The following is a 27211-nucleotide window of genomic DNA, read 5'->3' on the forward strand; positions in this document are numbered from 1 at the left end:
GTGCTCAATGTGAATATCATACTGGAATCGTGGGACACTCGATAGAGAACTACACTTCTTTTAAAAGGGTAGTCGAAAGGCTCATCAACATGGGTATTGTGAAATTCGATGATGCATCTAGTGTAGGAAATCTGTTACCCAATCATACTGATAAAGGGGTAAACGCAATAGTCAAGAATATTGGGAGGAGAATTAAGTTGGATGAGGCAGAAGTGAGAACCCCAATGAGGGAGGTTTTGAAGAAGATGGTAGAGAGAGGTCTAGTCATGCAAGACTTTGGGAGTAAATCCCGAGAAGCAGAAGACTATTGTGAGTTCCATGGAGAGGAGGACCATGAGATAGAAGCATGTAATGAATTTAGGGCCCTGGTACAGGCTCTAATGGACAACAAAGAATTAGAGTTCTTTGAGTTTACTGAGAAAGAAGATGTATGCTCCTCGGAGGAGAGGTTGATAAAGAAGGTTTCTGAGGTCAATCACCCAGTGGTGATCATTTCGCTACTGAAAATTAATAAAGTTGGAGTAAAAATTACACCTAGAGTTGTAATCCAGAGACCCGCGGCTTTTCCGTATAAGGATAACAAAAGGGTACCTTGGAATTACAATTGTAATGTGACATATCCAGGGGAGGAGAGTCTGGTCAGCACACCAAGTACAAAGGTCGAGCCTGGAAAAGGGAAGTCCATGATGATTGAATAAGGGAAAGAGATGAAAAAACCACTGGTTAATAAACCAGTAACTGAAGATGAAGCTAAAGAATTTTTGAAGTTCCTAAAACACAGTGAGTATAGTGTTATGGAACAGTTGCATAAGCAGCCGGCACGCACATCGGTACTAGCTCTGCTCCAAAACTCAGAGGTTCACCGAAATGCGTTGATGAAGGTGTTGAACGAGACCTATGCCGCTGAAGATATTTCAGTGAACAAGTTAGACCGCTTTATCAGTAACATAAGCGCCGATAACTTCATCTCCTTCAGTGACGATGAAATACCACTAGAGGGCATGGGATTCACCAAGGCTTTGCACATCACCACTCGTTGCAAAGGGTATACACTGCCGGGGGTATTAATTGATAATGGGTCAGCACTGAATGTTTTGCCCTTGTCCACATTAAATAGGTTACCAATTGACAGCTCTCACATGAAGACATGCCAGAACATAGTGAGGGCATTTGATGACATTGAGAGGAAAGTGATGGGAAGAATTGAGGTACCTCTGCACATCGGGCCAAACACATACGAGGTAGATTTCTTTGTGATGGATATTACGCCTTTTTATAATTGCTTGTTGGAGAGGCCTTGGATTCACTCGGCAGGGGCAGTACCATCATCTTTGCACCAAAAGTTAAAGTTAGTGATGGAGGGCCGCTTGATAACGATAAATGTTGAGGAGGACATTATTGCATCTGTTACTAGTAGTGCACCATATATAGAAAATGATGACGAAACAATTGAGTATTCCTTTCAGTCATTAGAGTTTGTAAATGCAACTTTCATCATTGAAAGGGGCAGGGTCCCAATGCCAAGAATATCTGAGGCTACGATGATGAGCTTGCAATTAATAGTGGGAAAGGAAGCATTGCCTGGAAGAGGACTTGGAAGTATCTTCATGGACGAGTTGAGGTACAGGTTTTGGCTGATAAACAAGATCGCTTTGGCTTAGGGTATAGGCCAGATATAAAGCAGAAAAGAAAGGAGATGGAAATGAGGCAGAAGAGATGAAGTGCGCGACTGAATGGGGCAGAAGTCGGGTGGGAATCAATGACTTTTCCCCATATATCCTATACATTTGTGTCAGGTGGAGTTATTTATCCTGAATTGAAAATGACAAGAGAGGGAACAGCTGAAGACGCAATCGAAAATTTGAATATCAATGTCATATCTGAAGAGAAAGTGATGAAACATGACTTAGCAAGCATTCACCCTTATGAGCCTAGAAGTGTTCTGAACAACTGGACTGCGGAGGAAATTCCTGTAGTTTTTAGTGCTAATACAGAGTAATGTTCAAAACACACTTGTTGTTTTAAAAGCTTAGAAGCAATAAGAATCTTTTGCAAAATAGGCTTATGTTCAAAACGTTTATTTCAATATAAATACACTTTCATGTCTTATTCTGAGAAAATATCCTTTTATCTTGAGCAAATTTTCTTTTCTTGCATTTCATTTATAATCATACCATACAAATAAAGTTGTACTCAGGTTCATTTGTTTTTTGGATATTCTTTTGTGCCTACAATAGGTCTCTAGATATCAATGGCATGAGTGACGCTGTTACAAACCCGGAGTTCCTTTTTGAGCGAGACGTGTATCTGGAGGGATCTCAGGATTTTGAAGATGATGAAGGCTGTAACTTACCTGTAGATTTGTTAAGGATGGTAGAATAGGAGGAGAAACAGATTCTACCCCATAAAGAGACAATTGAGAATGTGACCTTGGAAGAAGGGAAAGAGGTGAACATTGGAACTTACATAATTGAGGAAACAAGACGGGACCTCATTGATTTACTGCAAGAGTTTAAAGATATCTTCGCGTGGTCGTATCAGGACATGCCTGGGTTAAGCGCTGATATTGCGGTGCATCGCGTCCCTATAAAAGAAGAGTGCAAGTCTGTTCAACAAAAGCTTCGAAGGATGAGATCTGATGTTGCAGTAAAAATAAGAGAAGAGGTCAGGAAGCAATTTGATGCCGGGTTCTTGCAAGTTGTTAATTATTCAGAATGGGTAGCTAATGTCGTCCCTATCCCTAAGAAAGATGGAAGGATGAGGATGTGTGTAGATTACAAGGACTTAAACAAAGCCAGCCCAAAGGACAACTTCCCCTTGCCTCACGTCGACACTTTGGTGGACAACACGGCAGGTTATTCACTATTCTCTTTTATGGATGGTTTCTCTGGGTAGAATCAAATAAAGATGCATCCTGAAGACATGGAAAAGACCACATTCATAACCTTATGGGGGACTTTTTGATATAGGGTGATGCCATTCGGGTTGAAGAATACAGGAGCAACGTATCAAAGAGCCATGGTAACTTTGTTTCATGACATGATACATAAGGAAATTGAGGTCTACGTTGACGATATGATCGCAAAATCCCGAACAGAAAAAGAGTACATACAGGTTTTGAGGAAATTGTTCCTGAGATTGAGGAAGTTTCAGCTAAAGCTCAATCCAACAAAATGTACTTTTGGAGCTAGGTCAGGGAAGCTGCTTGGTTTCATAGTCAGCGAAAAGGGAATTGAGGTCGACCCCGACAAAGTCAAGGCTATACAAAAATTGCCTCCTCCGCGCACTCAGAAAGAGGTTCGAGGTTTCCTAGGAAGATTAAATTATATCGCCCGATTCATTTCATAGCTGACTGAGAAATGTGACCCCATATTTCGCCTTCTGAGGAAACACAATCATGGCTACCTAATAATTTTAATCCAAGATGATATATTATAGATTATTTTACAGTGCTAGCATTCACACATTAATAATGATGTATTTTGTCTAATTAAGCTCAAAACTTGACTATATACAAGCATTGAGTTGAGTTTCCATCATGGGTGACTCAAATATTATAGGCTTGCACCTCATCCCTAAATTTTCAAATTTCCAACTTAGCTATATTAATAATTTATACCATATGGTGAGATTTTATATTTATTTGTGTCTTGATAGTTCACAAGATCAACACCTCCACCATGTTCAATTATCCATTCATTTACAAAAGAATTTTATCAATAATACCTTTTGTATAATTATCAATTTATAGTGATCACTTTATTTTTTTCTTATTATGATAGATTCATTTTTTTTTACTTTATTTATTCCTTGATATTCAAGAAATTAATTTTAGAATTAACAAATATATGAAACCATACATCATGTCTTTTTTGCTAAGTAAGTTATTTTAAAGAGGCCATAAATCCCTTGGTGAAACAAACTATATTGCTATTTTTATTCCTTATTTCATAGTCAATATAAAAAAACTCTTTTTTCCCCCCAACAAACTATATAAATACAAGTTTATTTCATATAACAATCATATTAAATAATATCTTCCATCCATTCATTTGACTATAATCACACATTCATACGCCCTTTACCCTGGACATTATTAGTCATTTTGTGGCGGTAACAACTTAATTTTCAGTGGTATCAATATGGTTTTAGAGTCATATTTTCATAAACCGAGTCTGTTAATATTAAATATGAATATTTATCGAGTTGGTACAAAGGAAAATTGGTGTTTGACACATCAACTGTCTATTAATTGTTTAATTAATATACAAGGACTAAATTGTAAAAGTTCAATAGCTATAGGTTTTTAATTAGCCAAAGACTTAGAAATTAAATAGTAATTAGCCAAAGGTCCAAACTGACAATTAAACCATTTTGGAATATGTGATAGTGGATGATGATGAGGAATTACATTAAGATTGGATAATAGTTAATTATGTTAAATAAATCATAATTAAATTAATTAAGATTTGTTAACAGCTAATCAAGGTATAAAAGACATAAGATAATGGGATTTTTCCATTTTCTTTTCTTCTAGCTGACCAAGCTTAGAAACCTATGGAAAAATCCATTTTTGAAGCTTAAAACTTTCAGCTATCAATTGGCAAGCTCAATTAAGCCATTTTCTTGTAATTTTTATGTTTTTGAGGTCATGAGAGTTTGATTTAGCTAGCACATGTACCAATTTGTAAAATTGTAAATTTTTTTAAAAGTTACCATTATCGATTTCTTGAAGAAATTACTGTGAAATTGATAGATTTTAAGCTTAGATTATAAAAAGGACTAGATTGAAAAGTTTAATTGTTAGTTTTGTATATAGGGACTAAAGTGAATAAAATGTAAAATCATTGTGAGATTTTGGTATAAATAGAAATTAGAGGGTCTCTAATGAATGTAATTGAAGTCAGATTTTAAACTGAGGCTAAAAATTGAAAGTTATGGCTATTTTGAATTTAAGCACTAAATTGAATAAAAAGAAAAACTTTAGGGGTATCAAAAAATGAGATTATATAGGTTCATTCATGTCATGGTATAATGTGTAAATGTTTGATAGTGATGGATTGTATGGAATAATTGTATAGATTAAGAATTAGATCAAACCGGAGGTAATTGATGAAAAGCTAAAATTGTTGATTAGTCCCTGAAGAATCAACTTGTTTGGTGATTTGAACAGGTAAGTCCATATGGTATTGATTTACTTAGGTTGTTATGTATTTGATTTGACTATATATGTTTGATTGTGAACTGGTATAAAAGGAGAGAATTGGACTAAATTGAAAAGTGACGTTTATATGTGTAATAGATGCTCATGTGAATTTAGTAAATGTTAGAATACGAATGACATGTCAATGAGGTCTTGTGTGCACTTGTACATGATTGATTAAAGATGTTATCGAGGTCCAACATTTGTTGTGGATTCTCAAATATATGTGACACAGATTTAGCTTGGACGAATAACCTGATATGTTGTTATAAAGGTTTAGCCTGGACAAGTAACTTGATATGTATAAATTCAGCTCAGATGAGCAACTGGTGTGGTGTAAATACTTGTGTATCTGAGTCTTTTACTAGGTTTTATCGGGCGAAATAGTTTATATGAAATGAGAAATTGAAATGAGATGAAATGAAATGAAACTTGATGTTCAAATGGAAAAAATTGAATGAATTGAGTATAATGCCTTTGACATGTATGTGATTATGTTTTCATTAAATTGAATGAGCTTTTGATATTAGTTATCTAAAAAGACATGAATTGGCATGTTAAGTAACTTTGACATCATATGATTTTGATTATAAGTTAATGCTAACCTTGTTGATGTTTTGATTTGACATGTCTAGCCAAACTATGCCAAGTTAAGGTAGCTTATAGTATCTAGATAAAAAGATAAGGTAAGTCTTGTACTCTACATATGAACTTACTAAGAATTCTATATGCTTACCTTGTTTGTTTTCTCTTTTCCTTGTAAATCATCACCTTATGAAACTTGCTAAGCTGAATCATCTCGACACTTACACTATCACCGAATCGATAGTTATATAATCATTTTAGAGTTTAGGGTTGTGGCATGTATATAAATGTCTCATTGTGTACCTTAATGTATAAAATTCTTGATAAGTTAAAAATACGACATATGATGATTTTGAATGTTGGTCATGGTATGTGAATTGGTTAATGCATGATTTGGCTATGGTTGATGCCTAGTTGAAATGATATGTTTTATTGTATATGCTTGAGATATGTGTTGGCATATGGTTGGTTTAGTTCATTTTAAGGTCATGAAGGATTTAATGATTGAGTTTTTCATGTATGTAAATGTTGAGTTTCGCTAAACATAATTGGCATAGTTGGATGAATATTTGGGATTAAATAGACTTAAATGATAAATGGATGAAATATGTGACTTATTCTTGGACATTGAAGTTCATGCTTAAGGCTTATAAACCATTGATGTGTTTATTGTGCATAAGTTTATGTAATAGAAATGAAATGGCATGTTTAATCTGGTGTGGCATAGGTAAAGGTTGGTAATTGAATGATTAGTTGTTATGTTTTGGTGTTATTTAAATTGTTTTGGCCTAACTGATGAATAAATATAGATTGTATTGATAAGAATTTGAATTTAAATATTTGAATTTTTTGACATGTTTTGGTATGTTTTGAGTTAAGTGAAAGTGGTAATTAGGTGTGCATATAGAAAAGTTTGGTTGGAAACTTTGATTAGGTATCAAATTGTGCATTTTTTCCAAAAATAGGGGCAACGTAAAATTATTAGTTTAAAATTCGTAAAATTATTTCAATAATGAGCTATTGGCTTGATGGTTAAGGGAAAGTAAGGAGATAGTATAATTATCCTAGAGATACGAGTTCGGATCGCTTTCTGAGCGAATAAAATTAATTTTGCTAATTTTGCCCCCATTTTCCCCTTTGTTGTGTCATCCAACCTAGTAAGAAACCCTAGGTTTAAATACAAAATTTTTAATAGAAAAATCAGATTTCCATTTTATTTTTTCCACCCTAGTCATCCCTCACCTCTCCTTCTCCCATTCTTTCTCAATTTTCCCCTTTCTTCTTCCTCGTGCTATCCCAAACAAGGTGTTTTCACCATTGTTGTGCCATTGCCTTACCTAGTTGTAACACCCCTAACCCATATCCATCGCCAAAATAGGGTTACAGAGTATTACCGGAGTTTACAGATCAAATACAGACATTTCATATCACTTCACATTCATATCAGAAACCAATCATAAATCAATCATATTGTCCCTTATATGAGCCCTTGAGGCTCAAAATATACATAAGAAACAAGTCAGAACTAAACCGGGAACTCAGAGAATTTTTTGGAAAATTTCAAAAATTTTCCAAGGTGCAGGGGACACAGCCTGTGTGGCCAGGCCGTGCGGGCATTCAAAATAGGGGCACACGGCCGTGTCCCAGCCCGTGTCCAATTTAGGGTACTCACTGACTTGGGTCACACTGCCAAGCCACATGCCCGTGTGCTAGGTCGTGTGAGCCTACTGACTTGCATTAGTTAGGTGCATGGGTCACACGGCCAAGTCACACACCCGTGTGCTAGGCCATGTGGATAATTTTGAGTATTCCATTTCTCAATTTTTAAGATGCAGGGGACACATGCCAACCCACACGCCCATGTGCTAGGCCATGTGTCACACACGGCTGAGACACACGCCCGTGTCTCTGCCTATGTGGACGAAAATATGCCATTTCCAAGGCCACTTTTCTTACCCATTTTGTCTTCCACCTACATTAGCGCTTAAACACATTTACAAGCCAATTCAAGACTTACAAATCAAGTCAAAACTAAGTCTTATGCATGACATTTTAATTCATAGACTCAACTATTCAAACTTATCGAAATAACCATAGATTCATATTAACATATTTTGCCAATTACACTATCTCAAATCACTCATCCATATGCCTATATGATTCCCTTCATTCATCCATTTCAAACACACCTGAAACATATTATGGACATATATACATATCAACATAAATCAGTTATAAGCCATACCAATGACTAATTTCAACCAAACATATACATGCCAACAATGGCCTAATTTAGCCTATACATGCCGTTATAATCAAAATTTAGTTTGTTATATATACCATAATGGGCCGATGGATAGTGTGAGATATCTCCGCCAAGTTTCCAACCCAATGAGCTTCCGAAGTACTACAAAACAGAGAAAATAAACAGAGTAAGCATTTAATGCTTAGTAAGTTAGTATAACGGGAAGTTAACTTACCACACATTTGCATTTAAAGTAAGCATACATAATACCACCAAAACAATTTGGCTAAAAACCTAAACACATAATCTCATCAAGCATGTTAGTCATGTATTTTACATGAATACCAATAATCATATATGAGCTCATCAAATATCAAATTCCATGTATGTTGTGCATATACGGGTAATGATTCATTTCGAACTCTTATTTTCTCATGTCAAGATTTTGCCTATTGAATTATTTAAAATATCGATGGATACAAGGGTAGTACACGCGAAGTGCACAAATCTGAAATCCGTCAATTCATATTTGGGAATGCTCCTACGATCAATTAAATGGAAAGCTCTAAAGAGCCATTAACGGAAAGCTTATTCGAGCTAGTATCGAAAAGGTTCAAGCGAGCCAATTATCGAGAAGCTCTGAAGAGCCAATAAATCGAAAAGCTCATGAAAGAGCCTTTAATGGGAAGCTTTGAAGAGCCATATATCGGGACGCTCATAAGAGCTACAGTGTGTCCACAACACATGCATGATCACAACTAATCGAGATGTTTCGAAGACCTATTACCAAGAAGCTCGCAAGAACCATATAACGGGAAGCTCATGAGAGCTAATAATGGGAAATTTTTTCGAGCTATGGTGTGTCCGCAACACATGCAAGACTACAACCAATCGGGAACCCTTAATGACTTGTCATTTGTATCCATCGATTTTCTAAGGTTCAAACGGGTCTTGGTACTTGTCGGATATGTGATTAATAATATTCATGGAAAACATAAAAATCACACACAATAATATTCAATTTAAAACATATAAATGTACAATTTAGTTACACGAACTTACCTCGACAATGTTTGTGTACACAAAAGCTACTAATCCGCTACTTTCTCTTTTCCTCGATTTAACTCCGTATTTGATCTATCCGGATCTATACGAATAAATTTATCTATATGAATAAATTTAACATCAATTTAACGTAATTCTTATTCAATTAAATCCTATTCACATCTCAGGAAAAATTATTATTTTGTCCCTATACTTTTAATTAATTCTGATTTTGTCCTTAGGCTCGGAAAATAAAATTCATGCAATTTAATCCTTATTCCAAGCCTATCCGATTTTTACATATAACATTAGCAGCCCATGTATTTCACCAAATTTGGAATTTTTCTATGAATTTTACATCTTTTCAATTTAGTCACTAAACCATAATTTCATCAAAATTCCCTTTACAAAAGTATTTATCTATTAATAACATTTCATTTTCTACCATAAAACTTCATAATTCATACATTCTCATCCATGGAAAAACCCTAGTACTTTGATCACTTTACAAATTAATCCTCGAGATAGCTAGATTAAGTTATTACGATAACAGAAATATATAAATTATTAAAAACAGGACAAGAAAACTCACCTAATTAAGCCAAAATAACTTGCTTGAACTCAAGTCTCCACAGTAGGGTTTCCATATTTTTAATTTAGGAAAGATGATAAGGATGATATTTTCTTTTCTTTTATTATTTATCATCTTTTATCTTTTCTCTTTCCAATTTAGTACTTTTCTTTATTTAATTTTCCATGGATGATTAAGCATACTTATCTACGAACTCTTGGTTTATTTGCCATATAAGGACCTCTAATTTTAAATTCCATAGATATTTGATACCTATAGCTACTAGAACTCAACTTTTGCACTTTATGCAATTTGATCCTTTCCATCTAACTAGACATGTAATCGGTAAAATTTTCTTTATGAAATTTTCATACGACATTTCTATCATAATTCAGATCATACAATAATATTAAAATAATTTTTCTTTCGGACTCGAATTTATAGTCTCGAAACCATCGTTTCGATTTCACTAAAAACGGGCTGTTACACTAGTATTTTGCAGCTTTTTTCTAGACATTATACTGCTATTTTGGTCACCAAAAATCACCCCACCTTACTTCCATTTAAACTCCATTGTCGTCCCCCTCTCTTCTGCTTATGGTGATGTCGTTTTGATCTCTTTTCTTCTATTCTCCTTAAAGGTTTGATTGCCAATTCTTGCTGCTGATTTTTCTAGCCTCTTCATTGGAATTTTAGCCACTAAAAATCGTCCCTTTTCTACCTAAAAACCACTCTTTACGCCACCCAAATCAGCTCTTTTTTGGTGTCGTTTGTAGTGATGTGTCGCCTCTTTGAACATTGATTTTGGGCTGCTGCTTTTTTTTCCCTTTTGTCGCACCTTATTGCTAGTTTTTTTTGTTATTTTTTCCACTGTTAAAACAACCCCTATCCTCGCCAATTGAGAGTGCATCCAGTTTTGAACAACCGACATCTCAGATCTAGTAACGGTATTAGCTTAATTGCGGATTTAAGTGAGATCTTGCGTTGATTTATTTTTGTTAATGGTTTTTGTTTTGGCCTATTGGTCTAGGGCCCTTAATTGATTTTAGGTTACTGATTTTTAATATTATTTTTTTCATAGGTACTAATCGAAATGTAACAGCCCGTTTTCAGTGAAATCGGAATAGTAGTTTCGAGACCATAAATTCAAGGTCAAAAAAATTATTTTAATATTATTTTATAATCTAAAGCATGATAGTATTACCGTATAAAAATTTTGTTAAGAAATTTTACTGTTTGCATGTTCAATTTGTTAAAAAGGACTAAATCGCGTAAAGTGTAAAAGTTGTGTTCTATTAGCTAAAGGTATTAAATAGCTATAAAACTTCAAATTTGAGGTCCTTATATGGTAAATAGACCATTAAAGGTGATAGTGTATGTGCATGGCTTGACAATTGTGTAATTTTGAAAGTTAGGTAAGGGTAATTTTGTAAATGAGTAATAAAAGATAAATTAAATAAAACAAAACCAAAGTGTCATCTTTATTTCTCTTCTTATTCAACTGAAAGTACCAAGAAAGAAGCCATTTTTCTTGAAGCTAGGTTTGGCCAAGCAATCCCTTGCATGGTGAGTGATTTTTGTTTCGTTTTTGTTAATTTTTATGTTTCTGGAATCGTTGTAGCTTAATGTGGCTAGTTTGAGGAGTAATTTGCAAAATTGTTGAATGTCTAGAGTTTTTAATTAATGAATATGTTAGGGTTATGAAGTTTAATGGAAGAAAATAAATCTTTGTTGTTACATAAATAACTTTTTTAAGTGATTTTTGATAAATTTGTCAATTAGGGGTTAAATTGAAAAATGTGAAGTATCATGGTGTAAATTTTGAATTAATGAAATGTATGGGCTGCTATAATCTATTATGATATTCGGTTAGTCTTGGGAAGGGATGAAATTACATGAATTTCGTTTTACGAGCCTAAGGACTAATTTGTAAAGAAATCAAAAGTATGAGGGCAAAATGGTAATTTTATCAAACATGATTTTTGGACTAAATTGAATAGAATGAAGTTTGAATTAGTTAAATTTGATTATATAGATCAAGAAAGGCAACGTACGGATTTAGATTGGGAAAAAGATAAAGTGTTGGATTAATCGGTCATTTTTCTCCGTACGTGTTTGAGGTAAGTTTGTATATTTAATTAGCATTAAATTACATTTGATTTAAATGGTTTTGTGTTATATTATTGGTATTACGACTTTACGAAAATATCAAACGAAGTTTCGATGACTTTCAGATTTCGTTTGAACCTTGGGAATAAATAGGATACAAATGACATGTCATTAGGGTTTACCGTGTTTTGGGTGCTAGTCTTGTACATCCTACCGGTGGCTGAGTTTCTAGAATTTGTTGTGGTTACTTGATAGCTTGTGTGAGCAGCACCGTGTAGTACGTCTTGACTGACAGCTTGTGTGAGCAGCCCCATTTATGGCTCGAAAGAGCAATGATATAAGATATGAGATAGTAGTGGTTTCGACCACGTGTTGGCACATAGTGTGCGAGATTCCCGCGTATCCGATATTATTCTAAGTGGTTCAACGGGCACATTTCTGTTACAAGGTTATATGAGTTCGATACAAACTGATACATATATTTACGTGAAATACATGGAAATGGTTTATATATGATATATGAACACATGGTATAGATGTTTCATGTATATGAAATTTACATAGTTGTTGAACTCATATATGATTCTCAGTTTTTATATGAATACATGGCTAACTTGGTTGATGAATATGTGTTAGGCTTTTGGGACAAATTGAGTTGTGATATGCTTTGATTTACTTACCTAAATTGTGATTAAATGATAAGTTAAATTGTGAGTTATACGAACTTACTAAGCATTACATGCTTACTTTGTGTTATTTTCTTTGTGTATCTAGTTATCGGAAGTTCATACGGGTTGGAAGTTGTCGAAGATTTCATCACACTATCTATTGGCTATTTTGGTACTTTTGGTTATATAATTTTGATTATAATGGCATGTATAGGTTATTTTGGCTAATGATAGCCTACATAGTTTGTTATGTTTGTAGCCATTTGATTTGGCTTGTATTTTGGGTATATTTTGTTATGTATATATGTAAATGGCCTTATCATATTTGGTGTATGATTATCATGTAAATGTTCTAGTTGTGAATTGATAATTTTGGGTACCAAATAGTTGAGCTTGATAAGTGACATACATGTTAAGTTTTGATATAATTATGAATATATGTGTTTGGTCATTTAGGTAAGTTTGGATACACAGTTGGCATGTTTTTAAATGGCCAATTGAGGTGCCTATGGGCATTATGGTTATATGTGATGATATTACATGTTTTAAGCTTGATTTTGGTTGGTTTCTAATATGATTGTGATATGAAATGAACTGTCTATTTGTTTGATCTGTAAGTTAGGTAATGCTCTATAACCCTGTTTCGGTGTTGGATACGGGTTAGGGGTGTTACACGAAATATCCCAGATCAATAATGAAGTCGAATTTCATTCGAACTCCCGTTTTGCAACGAATCAATGTAAGTTTGTTCGATATTTTCAATTTTGAAAATTTGTGCTTGTAACACTACTTTAGCCACACCTTTATTGGTGTTTCAAGGTTGGTCATTAATCATATATTATCATGCTAAGTGTTATCTTTGGATCTAGGCTCATCTAAGGCTTAGAAGCAGAAGTATGGATTTTTTAGTTGTGTTGCAGATTTCAAAACTAAGGTGTGAGTCTTATCTTTGTGTTAATAGTTATAAGTTAACATTGTATGATGAAAATTGGTTAAATATACTTGCTGGTTGTGGAATGGCCAAATGACCTAAAATTAAATAAATGGTGTGTCAGGCAAGGTACGTACTTAAATAGCTAAGCCATTCGTAAGAGGCCCAGTTTGGGGGTTTTTTGATTGTGTATGGGATATATGTGCATTGTATGGGTATGTTCCATAATTGTGATTGATTTTATGTAAGTTGTGACATACTTCGTAATGTTTACTGTATGATGGATATTGATAATTGACGCAAGGAAAAGCATGCTAAAAATTGTGAGATTGTTTGATGTGCTTATGAAGTTGCTATGATTGATAATGTTATAAGTATGTGTTGTGTTACATTTTATGTATAACACTGATTGTATGGAAAGCATGTTCATATGCCATTGATTTTGTTAATTGAAAATATCCAAGGCATACTCTGATACTGTTTACCGAAAAGTTTGATAAGTATGCCATTGCATTGAGCTATTATTGATAAGTATGATTTATTGCACTGATGGTATGACGTTTTGCATTTGTATTGGGTTGGGTTTTGTGGTTGATGGAGGAGTTCCGTGGAGTACCGGCGACAATTTAAGTCCACAATATTGAGTCAGTATACTGCACCTGGAGTACTGAAGATATTGGTCGATTTAATCGCATTATTGGCAGTTTAATTTCATTATTGATTCTGGTGGCAAGTCCGCGTTATTGATAGCTAGTTTGTATTTTTACTGGCATATTATCTATACTATTGATGGGTGGTTTATCCATATCAAGCTGTGGCTCACATTATTTGGAGTTTGGTAAATGGGTTCTGGGAAACTCATGGCGTGTAGCGGATGGTTGCGTAGGAACATTTTTGCATCGCATCATATGCATCACATGTTCATACACTGATTAGTTTTGCCATGTACTTTTCTGAAATTATGATTGTTAACCGGTTGATTGACTGAATGTTTGCCCATTTTGTTGACTCACACTGAACTTTCATAAGTTTACCCAATTAGTTTCAAACTGTTCTAGTAACCTTCGTAATTGGGACCAAACCAGGCATGCGGAGTAGCAACTTGGACATCGGGTTGTTTATTTTTAATTAAATGTTTAATCATAAATTTTCTCTGATTTGTACTGTAATCATTATTTTTGGATTGTGGCTTGGTAAACTTTAATTTGGGGTTTTTATGCATGCATGTCTATTAAACTTAATAATCGATAAATGCATGTTATTTGATTTAAAGTAAAATTTGGCATACTTGAAGTTTCTGTTGCATTAGAATGAAATGAGTTTTTCATAAATAAAAATCACAACTCAATTATTTTTTTTCAAAATGTCACGATCGATTAATAAGACGGACATGAAATAAAGTTGGCCTAATTAATAAATGTTTTAGCATTTGAGCTCGAAAGTACCGATTTTCCTAAAGATAGTCTGATTAGGGTTTTAGTGAGTAAAACGGATCACTTGGCCATTTCGATGGCAAATGTAGCCTTCATGATCCGACCATAACGTCTAGGTCGGGTTAGGGAGGTTACAAACACAATGAGTGACGTTGTGACAAGCTTAGGCTTATCGTTGCGATGTGACATACTGCGATGGCCACGTCGTGACGAAAATATGATGAAGTCGTAATGTCGATCCATACATTTTAAAATCCTTACAAGTTGGTCTTATTTCGTGCTCGAGTTGAAAAAAAAGCTATTGTAAGCTCGTATAAGACCCGAAAATGATTGTTTAATATAATTTGAATTTGATTAGCACTTGATTAATGTGTAAATGTTTATATGTTGCCTAATTGATTGTTGTTGCTCCGACAACGAATGTAGCATATTGTAGTTCAAATCCAACGATTGGGTCGAGCGAGGGGTGTTACAGTGACTATCATTTAAACTATGCTCATCACCTAAATGAGTCAAATAGGTTTATATTGTTATTTCCATGCTCATGAGATCTTTAATTCATGGCTTCCAAAATATCTTAAATTTGATAGAACATGAGATTATAGATCATATCCAAGCCGTAACTACTATGTATATCATTATAAATATGCATTGTATGATTTCAATTTTAAATATATGATCATCATGTTCACATTTTCACTAAAATATTTCACACAAGAATAGTGATCTTAAATATATTTTTCTGAAATAACAATTATACCAATTTCTATTTGAGAAGAGAATTTTCGTTTTCCAAAAAGAAAAGAAAATCATTTCTATTTTCGTATTTTGATTCAATTTGATCGACCCCACACTCGAGGAAATTTGTGGTAGGAGAATAGCGTAAAAGATCGTTTGGTTAAAAATCAGGAACGACAAGGACCCATCTATCCAAAACATAGGTAAAATTTTGTTTTAGGATTTATTGCATAAATATCACAAACCAGGTTGGTTTGCAAAATTTTTATTTTCCGCTGTGCAAGAAAATCATTTCAAACCAGATTTTTTCCAACAAGTAAAACTACTTTTTCAGTTCTGTTTGGAACACCTCCGAAGTCCCAAAGAAAATTTTCCACGTCTCTTGCAGACTTTGTCCTCCCAAACTCTTTTGACTTAGGGACATCCATCTTACGCTGCTTAGGAATTAAAGCAAGCTTCCCTTTTCCTACAACAACTTTGCACATCACGAGCACTCCCTCGAGCTCCTCAAATCTTTGCCATCATGGCCTTAGTTTCCTCATTCAAAGCCACGACCATCGCTTCGAGAGCATCATTCCTCTTAGTCAACTTCTCTGTTTGATTATCCATAGCGACATTGAGGGTTTCTCTTATTGCACCCCGATTGGAGCTAATAGTCTGTCACAAAGTCCCTGTGTTGCTCTCTTATCGAGTTTAACTTATCTGTACGTCCCTCAACTACCTCAAGTGTTCCCTTCAAACCACCCATGGATTCCTCAAGATTGATCACTCGACCTTCCAGAGCTGATAACATATCTCTTGATCTGCTATTTTTCCTAGACCTCACATGGGACTCCATCGGGACATTCTGTTCATATCTTCATTTCGTCATCTCAATCAACGCCTTCAAACATTGACTCTAATACCAACTGTCATGGGTTAGATCTTTAGTCTGGCAAACCGCGCGACCTTAGGCGCTTTTTTGGGTTCAAATCTTGCCTAAGTCAACCTACTTTCGGAAAATGAGAATTCTTATAGAAATTCTCTGAGAGAATGAAGCAAAGTGGAAGCAAACTTGAAAGACAAAAAAAACTACGAACAAACAAAAATCCACAGAAAAATAACGTACACCAATTGTTTGATTAAATGCTCTCAATAATATTTGATTACTATAAAGGATTACAACATAGTGAATACAAATGAGAGAGAAAATCTCTATGTATAATTGAGCTCTTCCAAATTTAATGGTACAGATTGAATTACATAGAGAATCAATATTAGAACCTATCTACAATTGAAAGTCCTAGAAGATTTAAACTCTATACAGTCTTATCCTTTTAGAATTTACACTATTCATCCTAGTAACTCTAGTTTTACTAGAGTGTTTCACGAGGCTATTAAAGCTTCAAGTAAATAGACTTCTCCATGGGTTCTACGAATCGGATCAACTCAAGCGAATCACATAAGTCTCATTTTATAAATTAACCTCTATGGGATGTTGTCGCAATGATTACGAGCTTTAATCTACGACCCGTGACACAAGTATATTCAGAAACTGTATATGGAAAATTTATATATTAAAATTAAAATTATACTTATGAATAATAATATACATTTTTACAATGTCAAAATGATAGTACATGTAACTGTAACTGAAACATTAATTGGTATTAAATTGAACATTACCTATAAAAACAATATATGCAGTATGTAAAACCTAATTTTTGCCCGGCCCAAATACCCAATTATAGCCCATACACACATAAAAGCAAAAATAATTAAAACCAAAAAAAGAAACCAATCTCAAAATTAAACAAGCCCAAATTGTAGTGGCCCAACTCCTTAACTGGCCCAAATGGCCTAAGCCAATAACACAAAATTCCAACAATACTAAGGGTTTTTAAAGCAGTTGGTACTGTAGCCCCCACGATCAACTTCCCACGCATGTCGGCACGCCCACACACGACTCCTAGCTCGCGCATCCATGCCCCACGATCGTGCATTCCTCCACGACATCACAACACCTGTAACGGCCCAAATTTCAGTGATATCGGAACAGTGATTTGAAATCACTAAATCCAATATGTGAGCTTAAATATTAGTAAGTAAATGTTAAATGTGGTTTTAGAAATAATTTTGAATTAGTGAAATTATGTAGTATAAGAAGTTGTAGATAAAACGAAATAAAAACGAGGTATCGAGACCTTGAATTCATAAACCGAGCCATAAATATTTTAGAAATATTTATGGAGTGTTAATAAGTTAGTATTAAAGTTTCGTCAAGAAATTTTAAGGTTTCAGTAGTTAATTGGGTAAAAAAAGACTAAATTGAATTAAGTGCAAAATTGTGAAATGTGATTAAATAGCTCTAGTAATAATTAACGGAGGACTAAATAGGCAATTAAACACCTATTATTGGGCTCAACGGCAGGTGTGTGTTGGAAAAAAATTCAAATGTGAACAAGGGGTAAAATTGGAATTGGGTAAATATTAAATTGTAAAATATGATATATTAGGTAAAAATCTAGAGTTTTCTTTAATTTTCTTCGTCTTCTCCAGCAAAAACACCATTGAAGGGTTCTTTTAAGCTGGTCTCTCATATTTCTATTACATGTAAGCTCAATTCTTGATTATTTCTTGTGATTTTTGTGATTTTGAGACTTTTACAACTAGGTCTATATATTTAATTCATTAGTTTTTGATTATATGGATAATTTTGAAAGTTGCCATGAACAAGTGCTGAAAGTTTATAATGATTTATCATGGAATTGAGGTTTTAATTTTATTATATGATGATTTTATGAAGAGATTTTTTTTAGAAATAAATATTTAGGACCTAATTGTGAAAGTTGTGAAATTAGGGTTTTGTGATGAAACTTTGAATGTCAAAAGCTGTGAGATAGTTTATAATGTTTAAATAAAGTGTTATTTGAGAAGAAATAGTTCAATTGTTGAATAAATTGAGCAGGGAATAAATTGTAAAAATTGAAAAGTTTAAGGTAATTGTGTAATTTTGAAAATTTAAGGGCATAAATTGTGAAATAGAATAGAATTGAAATGGATGCTAATGAAGGAATGATTTTATAATTATAGATCAAGAAAACAAAGTGAATCGTGGAAAGGAGAAAATTCAAGAATAGTCCCTGAATTTCTACGACTTTTGCAAATTAGCCCAGGTAAGTTCATATGGCAAAGTTCAATGTTTTGTTATAAAAATCTTATGATTGTTAAAGTATTTTATTGTTGATGAATACTATCAATTTGCATTAACTAATAAATAATGTGTAACTAAAAGTACAAATTAGTAGGAACAATGGATTTGAGTGCTTCCATTCTGTGACCCTGATGAATTAACGGAAAATATGTGATAAGTTCGCCTGTTTAAGACCATAGCTGGGCTATGGCATCGGTGCAATGTGATAATGTGATTCCGTATAAGACCATAGCTGGGCTATGGCATCGGTATAATGTGATAATGTGATTCCGTATAAGACCATGTCTGGGATATGGCTTCAGTATGATATGTGAACCGTGTAAGACCATGGCAAGGCTATGGCTTCGGTGTGTGTTGCGTAACAATGTGAAAGTCCATAGTTTACTATGGCAATGTGATAATGAAGCACTCAATTCCCTTATTGTTCCCTAATTTGACAATGAAGTAAATGAGAAATGGGCCTAAGGGAGTTAAATTGTGAGTAGCCATATGGAAATTATTCAAATGAGTTATTAATGAAATTGTGATTTGGAGGATGAAATAGCTAAACTAATAGATATATGATTGTGTATAATATTTGATAAGATTTGTGTTTTTATGCCTATGAGCTTACTAAGCTTCAATAAGCTCACTTGTGTGTGTTTGATAATTTCTTTTGTAGATTGAATTAAAGAGAAGTTGGTAGATCGGATCAAAACAACAAGGCACACTATTCAGATCAATTTGCATCTATATCTTCAGCCACATTTAAAGCATAAGCAACTAGATCAGCCTCGGCATACTTTTTTGGAGGTTTAATTTCTCTTCTTGTTCTGTTTTTGGCGATAGAGTATTGCGGTGAAGAAACAACTCTATTCTCAATTTTTGTACTGGCTTAAAGAGTTGATTCTGTATTAATCTGATGCTCCACCTGCTTTTGGTTTTCTTTATTGGAAGAGTCTTTAAGAGATAAGTTAGGTAGCATAGCAGTTTCATCAAAAACAACATCTCTGCTAATCACAACTTTTCTATTTTCAGGACACCATAACTTATAGCCTTTTACACCAGCTTTATAACCAAGAAAAACGCATTTAATGGATCTCGGTTCCAATTTTCCATTATCAACATGAGCATACGCAGGACACCCAAAATCTTTAAATCAGAATAATTAGCAGGATTACCAGACCATACCTCTTGTGGAGTCTTTTTCTCAATGGCAACGGATGGAGATCGGTTGATCAAAAAACATGCAGTAGAGGCTGCTTCTGCCCAAAAAGACTTCGGTAAGTTGGCATTTGACAACATACATCGAACCTTCTCCATGATTGTTCTGTTCATTCGTTCTGCAACGCCGTTTTGCTGTGGAGTATGACGAACTGTCAAGTGTCTCATGATCCCTTCTGACTTGCACAATCTATTAAACTCATCAGAACAGAACTCTAAGCCATTGTCTGTATAGAGGTATTTTATCTGTTTTCCAGTCTGTTTTTCAATCATAATTTTCCAAGACTTAAATGCGGAAAACACATCGCTTTTCTGCTTCAGGAAGAACGCCTAAACTTTTTTGAAAAAATCATCAATAAAAGGTTAGCATATAATTAGCTCCACCTCTCGAAGGCACTCTGGATGGCCCCCACAGATCAGAATGAATATACTCCAACGTTTCCTTCGTGTTATGGATTCCTCTAGTGAATCGAACTCTCTTTTGCTTCCCAAAAACACAGTGCTCACAGAAATTCAGTTTGCAAATTCCTTGCCCATCAAGAAGTCTTCTTTTGCTTAATTCAGCCATGCCATTCTCACTCATATGCCCTAGGCGCAAATGCCAAAGTTTAGTAATATCATCATCTGACAAGGAAGAGGAAGCAACGGCTGCATCACCAGTAACAGTAGAACCCTGCAAAACATATAACTTGGCAATTTTTCTCTACCCTTTCATCACAACAAGGGACCCTTTAGAAATCTTTAAAACCCCACTTTCAGCTGTGTATCTGTACCCTTTTGAATCAAGAGTACTCAACGAAATTAAATTTCTTTTCAATTCTGGAACATGTCGCACATCACTAGTGTTCTGACAACTCCATCAAACATATTAACTTTAATTGTTCCAACACCTGCGATTTTACATGAAGCATTATTTCCCATCAAAACAACACCTTCAAATACTATTTCATAAGTTGTAAACCAATCCCGATTGGGACTCATGTGGAAGATGCAGCCTGAATCAAGTATCCACTCCTCGCTTACTTTAGAATCATTGACAGAAGCGACTAGAAGTTCACCATCGCTGTAGTCTTCTACAACATCAGCTTCACCGGAATTTTCTGGTTGTTTTCCCTTTTGATTTGCAGCCTCCCTTTTAATCTTATTTTGTAGCTTATAGCACTCAGATTTAATGTGCCCTTTCTTCTTGCCGAAGTTGCAAGTTTTACCTCTGTTTGAAGACTTTGATCTACCCTTAGATTTACCACGAGGATTCCGTTCCTGTGTCCTACCACGATCATCATCAGCATTTCGATCTTGTCTCCCACGAACAATGAGACCCTCTCCCTGAGAGTCGGGTTTAACCACAAGATGCTTCATCTTATCATACGAGGTTAAAGAATCATAAACCTCATCAACTGTGAGAGACTCGCGGCTATATAAAATCGTGTCTCTAAAGGTTGAGTAAGACGGGGGCAACGAACAAAGTAGAATCAACCCTAGATCTTCCTTATCATACTGAACCTCCATGGCCTCCAAGTTTGAGAGAATTTCTTTAAACACTGTTAAGTGTTCATGTACAGACGCACCTTCCTCCAAACGATGAGTATAAAGACGCTGCTTCATATGCAACTTGCTTGTTAGAGTTTTCGACATACATATTTGTTCTAGCCTCTTCCATAATGCTGCGGCAGTTTTCTCTTTCATCACATCCTGCAAAATTTCGTTGGACAAATAAAGATGTAATTGTGTTAATGCCTTTCGATCCTTACACTTCTTCTCTTCATCTGTTAATGTCGAAGGCATCTTATCTATCCCTAGTAGGGCATCCTCCAGATCCATCTGTGCAAGAACTGCTTGCATCTTAATTTGCCACAACGCAAATCTGGTGTTGCGATCCAACAGCGGAATTTCATACTTCAAAGACTCCATTACCGTGATCGAGATGAATAACCCGGAAGCTCAGATACCAATTTGTGAAAAATAAAATAAAATAAAATAAATAAAATAAAGAACACACAAATTTTACGTGGAAACCCTTTCGGGGAAAAAACCACGGGCAGAGGAAAAGAAAATTCACTATATCGAAAATTTGAATCAATACAAGAGGAATAGAATATGTCTATTTATAGGCTTGTAAAGCCATATTCTAGTAGGATTGAAACACCTTATTCTAATCAATATAAAATAGATGGAGTTTAATAAGGTTTAAAAAACCTTATTCTAAAATAAAATAAAAGAAGTCTAATTCTATATGGATTTTACTTTTATTTTATTTTCCATCGTATTTTATTTAAATAAGAATTTGGGTCACTTAATTCTAACATGTTTAAAGATTTATATGGCATGTATAGAGTTTGAATGAATTGAAGTAAAGATGTTATAAACTAGTTAACAATATTTGAACTAAAACAGTTTTTGGTAAGTAGCAGTAGTTTGACTTTGAAAATTCACCATAAATTGTGAAAATTGAGTTAAGGCCTGAAAAAAAATGAGATTAAATCGTAACAGTCTAGTTTCATATAGAGGAAACGGTGCATGCAATTAGATTTTATGTTATGAGATATTTAAATTGCTGTGAGACAGAGTCTGAATGACTTCGAGTTCCCTTGTTCTAATTTGTAAAAATCATTAAAAATTGGAAAAAAAATAATTAGGAGTCATACTGTATATTTATGGATTCCTCATTCGGTCTATTTTTACGAGAAACAAACGGCATGGTTATTTGAATTCTGTACAGGGAGAAATTTGGTTCGTAGTGCACAGGGGTCAAAGTAGACAAACCCTGAAATAGGGGAGAATTTAACTAATAAACTGTACTAATTGGCCCAACCAAAAATTCTAGAAAAAAATTAGTAAGTAGATATATGAGTATAAATTCGGGTAAAATTTACAGATTTGGATTTCGAGTTTTATAACTTAAGATATGATTTTTTTAGCAACTATGACGCAGTTGGACAGCTTGTTTGAAAAGTATGATATAAATTGTCTGAATTTGGTTAAGTGCTCAAATAAGTTTAGTAGTGCCTTGTGCTCGACTTCGGCGATGGTCTCGGGTAAGGGGGCGTTACTTTTATTGGTATCAGAGCTTCGGTTTAGCCGATTCTCGGAATATGTATGATGTGAAAAGTGTCTAGAATTACATACCATATAAATCTGTGATAGTGTGATGTGTATGATCCGATCTAATCCTTGTTTTTATTATAGATTATCTTTGATTTGAAAAGATGTCAGATAGACCAGAACAAACTAAGCAAGAAGAAGTTAACAGTAGAGTACAAATCTCTGAACAAGGAACAAGTAGTGAAGTTCCAATTTCATTGATGCAAGAACAAGAACTCAAAAATATGATTTATGGATTCATAAATCAGTGGTATAATGAGAATGTGCGAGAAAGAAATCAGACTCCGCAACCTCCTCCCCCTATCTCAACATCGGTAGTACCTCCGGTTGCTCCTCTACCTCCTCCGACAACTGAATCTGGCAAACGTTCTCCATTTGAAAAGCTCAAAAAACATGGGGCTGAAGAATTTCGGGGAAGAACAGATGATGACCCCGTTAAAGTTGAATATTGGTTACAAAGTATAATGAGGGTTTTTAAGCAAATGGTGTGCTCACCAGATGATTACTTAATATGTACCGTGTCATTATTGAAAGAAGAAGCTTATAACTGGTGGGAAACAATAGAAGCTGTTGTACCGGCTGAGAAGATCACTTGGGAATTTTTTCAAAATGAATTTAAGAAGAAATATGTCGGTAGAAGATATCTGGATAAGAAGAAAAGAGAATTTCTCGACTTGCGATAGGGAAACAAGTCAGTGACTGAATATGAAAGAGAATTTGTCTATCTGAGCAAATATGCTCGAGATATAGTACCCACTGAAGAAGAAATGTGTATCAGATTTGAAGAAGGGTTTAATGATGAGATTAAAATGATGATAGGGAGCATTGAGATACGGGAATTTGTTGTTCTATCAGATCGTGCTCAGAAGCTTGAAGAAGTATATAATAGAAAGACGCAACGAGATAGAAGAAGTAAAGAATCTTTCAAAAGAAGTGCATCTAAGTCATTTTCGGCTTTACCAGTGAGGAAATCTAAAGAGGAATTTAGTCGAGCCACTTCAGCACCGGAAAGATCAGGAAAAAGTAGGCCAAAACAATCTGATTACAAAGCATCTGACAGACCTGCTGTTAGTGTGGGTAGTGTACAAAATACCCAAAGGCCTAAGTGTCAACATTGTGGAAGAAGTCACCCCGGTGAATGTAGAAGTAAGTTAGGGGCTTATTATAAATATGGGGCCACTGATCACTTTATTCGTGATTGTCCCCAATTACAAGTAGAATAAGTGGAACAGAGGGAGAAACAGAAAATTCCTCCTCAAAAAGGAAAACGCTCTGGTCAGAGTAGTGCTACAGGGGCTACTCATTTAGGTATGAAAGATACTGCTAGTCGATCAGAAGTTAGGGCCCCTGCTCGTACTTATGCCATTCGAGCAAGGGAAGAAGCAACAGCTCCAGATGTAATTGCTGGTACTTTCTATCTTTATGATGTTCCTGTGTATGCTTTAATAGACCTTGGGTCTACTCATTCATATATTTGCACTATGTTAGCATTTGAAAAGAATTTATTTGTTGAGCCTACTGATTATGATGTACAAGTTACAAATTCGTTAGGTCAAAGTGTGGTAGTTAATTTAATATGTCATAACTATCCACTGAAAGTTAAGGGTTGTGATTTCCCCACTGATTTGATGCTGCTACCCTTTCGTGAATTTGATATTATCTTGGGCATGGACTGGTTAATGAAACATGACGCGGTAGTGAATTGTCGAGAAAAATGAATTAGCTTGAAATGTCAAACAGGAGATATTATTTTGGTTGGGTCTGGAAATTTGGATGATATGGTTAGAATGATTTCCTTTATGTCTGCTCAGAAATTGTTGCGTAAAGGAAATGAGGCTTATTTAGCCTATATTCTTGATACTCGAAGTTCTGAATCAAAGTTAGAGGAACTATCTGTTGTAAATGAATCCATGGATGTATTTCCTGAAGAATTACCAGGTTTACCACCCGATAGAGAAGTTGAGTTCGTGATAGATGTATTTTCGGGAATAGCTCCCATATCGGTGACACTGTATAGAATGGCTCCAGCAGAATTAAGAGAGTTAAAAACGCAGTTGCAAGAGCTATTAGACAAAGGGTTTATCAGACTGAGTATGTCGCCATGGGGTGCACCTGTCTTATTTGTGAAAAAGAAGGATGGTTCATTGAGGCTATGTATAGATTACAGGCAGCTGAATAAGGTAACAATTAAAAATAAATATCATTTGCCTTGTATTGATGATTTATTCGATCAGCTTAAGGATGCTGCAGTGTTTTCAAAAATAGATCTCAGATCTGGGTATTATCAGTTAAAGGTAAAGGAATGTGATGTGCCGAAAACAACATTTAGAACTCGGTATGGTCATTATGAGTTCTTAGTTATGCCATTCGGTTTGACAAATGCTCCTACTGCTTTTATGGATTTAATGAATCGAATTTTCCAGTCTTACCTGGATAGATTTGTGGTTGTGTTTATTGACGATATACTGATCTATTCGAAGACAGAATCCGAGCATGCTCAGCACTTGAGAATTGTACTACAGATATTAAGGGAAAAATAGTTATATGCAAAATTTAGTAAATGTGAATTTTGGCTTCATGAAGTGGGATTCTTGGGTCACATTGTGTCAGTTGATGGTATACGGGTAGATCCGAGTAAGGTGTCAGCGGTGATTAATTGGAAAACTCCAAAGAATGTTACGGAAGTGCAAAGTTTCCTTGGATTAGCTGGTTACTATCGTCGATTTGTGAAAGACTTTTCACTGATTGCTTCACCGGTAACTAAATTATTACAGAAGAATGTTGAGTTTGTATGGTCTGATGAGTGCCAACGAAGTTTTGATCAATTAAAGAAAATGTTGACAGAGGCTCCAGTGTTAACTCAGCCTGAATCAGGTGTGCCATATGTAGTATATAGTGATGCATCTCTGAATGGTTTAGGTTGTGTATTGATGCAGTCAGGAAAAGTTGTAGCATATGCTTCTCGACAGTTGAAACCACATGAGAGGAACTACCCTACACATGATCTTGAATTAGCCGCCATAGTATTTGCTTTAAAAATTTGGAGACACTACCTATATAGAGAGAACTGTTATGTGTATACAGACCATAAAAGTTTGAAATATTTAATGTCGCAGAAAGAGCTGAATTTGAGATAGAGGCGATGGTTAGAGCTGTTGAAAGATTACGATCTTATCATTGATTATCATCCGGGTAAGGCAAATGTAGTGGCAGATGCACTTAGTCGGAAATCATCATTATTTGCTCTTCGGGTGTTAATTGTTCATTTGTCTGTTAATGAAAATGGTTCTATATTAGCTGAATTAAAAACAAAACCAGTATTCTTTCAACGAATTCGGGAATTGCAAGATGAAGATCCGAAGTTGGTGTTGAAACGAAAAATGGTTCGGGATAATTTGAACTTAGATTACTCTATTGATAAAAGTGGTATGTTATACCATCGTAATAGAATTTGTGTCCCAAATAATCTAGAATTGAAGAAGGATATCTTATCAGAGGCTCATAGTAGTATGTACTCGATTCATCCGGGTAGTACGAAGATGTATTGTGATTTGAAAAAAATGTATTGGTGGCCTGGTATGAAACGGGAAATTTGTGAATTTGTGGCAAAATGTTTAATCTGTCAACAGGTAAAAGCTGAACATCAAGTGCCTACAGGTTTGTTACAACCCGTAATGATTCCAGAATGGAAGTGGGAACATGTGACGATGGATTTTGTATCTGGATTGCCAGTGACTCCGAGGAAGAAAGATTCGATTTGGGTGATAGTAGACAGATTAACTAAGTCGGCGTATTTTATTCCGGTCAAAACAGATTTCTCGCTTGATAAGTTAGCGGAATTATATGTGTCAGAAATTGTGAGATTACATGGGGTGCCGACATCAATTATTTCTGATCGAGATCTAAGGTTTACTTCGAGATTTTGGAATAAACTACAGGAAGCTTTAGGTACTAAGTTAAAATTTAGTACAGCTTTTCACCCTCAGACAGATGGACAATCAGAGCGAGTGATTCAGATTTTGGAAGATATGTTAAGGTGCTGTATACTCGAGTTCAGTGGCAGCTGGGAAAGGTACTTACCTTTAGCTGAATTTTCTTATAATAACAGTTATCAAGCTAGTATCAAAATGGCACCGTTTGAAGCTCTGTATGGAAGGAAGTGCAGAACCCCGTTGTATTGGTCAGA

Source organism: Gossypium hirsutum, chromosome A06 (genome assembly GCF_007990345.1).
Source record: "Gossypium hirsutum isolate 1008001.06 chromosome A06, Gossypium_hirsutum_v2.1, whole genome shotgun sequence".
NCBI lineage: Eukaryota > Viridiplantae > Streptophyta > Magnoliopsida > Malvales > Malvaceae > Gossypium > Gossypium hirsutum.